At 40.2% G+C, this 3,351-nt stretch overlaps 1 non-coding gene across 1 annotated transcript; it reads right to left on the bottom strand.

The window, feature by feature from the left end:
* Positions 1-322: 322 nt before the first annotated feature.
* Positions 323-429, bottom strand: LOC148293092 (small nucleolar RNA R71). Its single transcript, XR_015825902.1, has one exon. It is a non-coding gene; the product is annotated as a small nucleolar RNA R71 (small nucleolar RNA).
* Positions 430-3,351: the final 2,922 nt, after the last annotated feature.

The following is a 3,351-nucleotide window of genomic DNA, read 5'->3' as shown; positions in this document are numbered from 1 at the left end:
TCCAGCATCTCCTTCAAGCATTTTGCTGCCCACTGTAGCTCGAAATTATGAGCTTAAATCTTCTCATCTTAATATGCTGCCTTCCTTTTATGGTTTACCTAATGAAGATCCATTGACTCATATAAAGGATATTTTTAATGTTGTGAGTTCTTTTCCCTTGACAGGTGTGACAGAAGATCAACTTCGAATGAGAGTGTTTCCATACACTTTAAAGGATAAGGCGAAGTATTGGTTGAATTCTTTGAAGCCTGGTTCACTCACTACATGGTCTGCCATTCAAAAGAAGTTCCTGGAAAAATACTTCTCCACGCAAAAGACCGACATGCTTAGGGACAAGATCTTGTTATTTGCACAGCAAGATGATGAATCGTTTTGTGAAGCATGGGAGAAATTCAATGGGTTGCTCAACCAATGTCCTCATCATGGGATTCCATTGAAGCTTCAAATGCGTATGTTTTATAAAGGACTAACCCCTTCTAGTCATAATATAGTCACCAATTTTGCAGGTGGTTCTTTTAAAACCAAAACTCCAGAAGAAACGTACGAACTCTTTGAGGAGATAGCAATGGAGACCCAACATACGGATACAAGAGGTAAACGTGTTATTAGTGGTTCTAATGATGCTTCTAGTGTGCAGATTTCAAAACTGGAACAAAAGCTAGATGCTCTTCTTGCATTAAACTCAAGAAGCCCTCCGAAGGAAGTGTGTAGCATTTGTGAATCTCATGACCATGCTACCACAGCTTGTCCACTTGGGGCTGGATATCCAGAATTTGTGCAAGAGCAAGCTAAGTTGGTAAATTCCTACAACCAAGGTCCAAGAAATGATCCATACTCTCAAAGTTATAATCCAGGTTGGAGGAATCATCCAAACTTTTCATGGAGAAATACCCAGAATCAAGCAAATCCCCCTTCATTCCAAAGGCCACAACAATCATCATCATCATTGGAAGATATAGTGAAGCAGATGGCAATCAACCAATCCAATTTTCAGCAAACTACACAAGCTGCCATCTCCAAATTGGAAGTCCAATTAGGCCAAATAGCTGCTGAAATAACTCAAAGAGTGCCTGGGAAATGGCCAAGCCAAACTGAGATCAATCCAAAGAACCCAGAAGCCAAGGCCATTCATGTGCTCAGATCAGGTAAGATCATTGATAATAAAGATGATTCTAATCTTTCAAATGATGTTGTGATTGTAGAAAATGAAGAGGAGGAGACCATGGCCACGGAAGGAGAACTTCTCAAAACTTCTCAATCTGCTCCTAAGGCCAAATCAGATTCTCAGAAATCCGATCAATTCCAATTGCATAAAAGGGATGACAAATTTGTGCCACCACATCTTCAAGAAGATAGATACGTGCCACCCGCTCCATATGTTCCACAGATTCCATTTCCAGGCCGTCTTAAGAAAGCAAAGCAAGATAAGGCTTTTAAAGAGATTTATGATATTTTGAGTAAAGTTAATATCAATTTGCCTTTGCTTGATCTTATTGAACAGATTCCTGCATATGGAAAATTCATCAAGGACTTGAAAACTCACAAGCTCAATTTCGCTCCAAATGAAGGAGTAAAGCTCGACCATAATGTAAGTGCTGTATTGCAAAGGAAGCTTCCACCAAAACTAGATGATCCTGGCAGCTTTGACATTCCCATTAACATTGGAGGCAAGAAGGTTGGAAGAGCCATGTTGGACTTGGGAGCAAGCATCAATGTTTTGCCATATTCAGTTTATCAAGAGCTTGGCTTAGAAGGGATGAAGAAGACTTCAATGCGACTTGAACTAGCTGATCATTCTATAAAATATCCAAAAGGTATTGTAGAAGATATTCTAGTTCAAGTTAATACACTAATTCTCCCTGCTGATTTTGTAGTGATGGACATGGAAGACAATCCAAATGGAGATCGTGTTGATCCCATTCTCCTAGGCAGGCCATTCATGGCCACTGCAGACACAATCATCAAAGTGAAAGATAGCACTCTCTCCATGACTGTTTTGGGTGAAACTGTTGAATTTAAAATGCTTAATGCTCTATCTCAACCTTCTATCTCTCTTGATTCTTGCTTTTCAATTGATGTTGTGGATCATGAGGTTTCTTCCAAAATTTTGCAAAGAAAGTCTAATGATGCTCTAGAAGCTGTCTTAACACAAGAAGAGGAAGATCTTTGTGAACCGGAGTTCCAAGAAGTGGTGGCTGCCTTAGAAGTGTTTCCGCCATACCCACCATCCTTTAGGCCACCAATCGAGCCTCTTGGACCATCATCCACGAAATTGGAGCCATCCATTGTCATCCCACCAAAGCTAGAACTTAAACCTCTTCCCAATAATCTTAAATATACATATTTGGGTGCTAACGAAACTCTCCCTGTTATAATTGCTGCAGGTCTCTCCTCACATGAAGAAGAGAGCTTAATTAAAGTTCTAAAAGAGCATAAAACAGCCATTGGGTGGACCATAGCAGACATCAAAGGAATTAGTCCAAGCATGTGCATGCACCGGATTTTAATGGAAGAAGACAGCAAACCATCTCGTGATGCCCAAAGGAGGCTAAATCCCAACATGAAAGAGGTGGTTAGAGCTGAAGTTTTAAAGCTACTCGATGTAGGAATCATCTACCCAATTTCAGATTCTAAGTGGGTGAGCCCTGTGCAAGTTGTTCCAAAGAAGTCCGGAATCACCGTTGTGAAGAATGAGAAGAATGAGCTAGTTCCTACACGAACTGTCACTGGTTGGAGAGTTTGCATTGATTACAGGAAGTTGAACACATCCACTAGAAAAGATCATTTCCCCTTACCTTTTATTGATCAAATGCTTGAACGTTTATCTGGCCATGCTTACTATTGTTTTCTTGATGGTTTTTCAGGTTATAATCAAATTCCCATTGCTCCGGAAGACCAAGAGAAAACCACATTCACATGCCCATTTGGTACGTTTGCTTATAGAAGGATGCCATTCGGTTTATGCAATGCCCCAGCAACTTTCCAAAGATGCATGATGTCAATCTTTTCAGATATGGTGGAACGATTCATTGAGGTATTTATGGATGATTTTTCAGTTTTTGGTTCCTCTTTTGATAATTGTCTTCACCACTTGTCTCTAGTGCTTAAAAGATGCCAGGAAACAAATCTGATTTTGAATTGGGAGAAGTGTCACTTCATGGTGAGACAAGGCATTGTACTAGGCCATGTGATTTCAAGCAAGGGAATCGAAGTGGATAAAGCCAAGATCGACCTCATCTCAAATCTTCCACCCCCTACCTCTGTTAAAGGAATTAGAAGCTTTCTAGGTCATGCTGGATTCTATAGAAGGTTCATCAAAAATTTCTCAAGCATTACAAGGCCATTGTGTAA

This window comes from Prunus avium, chromosome 7 (assembly GCF_965620075.1).
Source record: "Prunus avium chromosome 7, drPruAviu1.hap1.1, whole genome shotgun sequence".
NCBI classification, from domain to species: Eukaryota; Viridiplantae; Streptophyta; class Magnoliopsida; order Rosales; family Rosaceae; genus Prunus; species Prunus avium.
The sequence above is the reverse complement of the archived record's forward strand: the minus strand, read 5'-3'. Positions and strand labels throughout refer to the sequence as shown.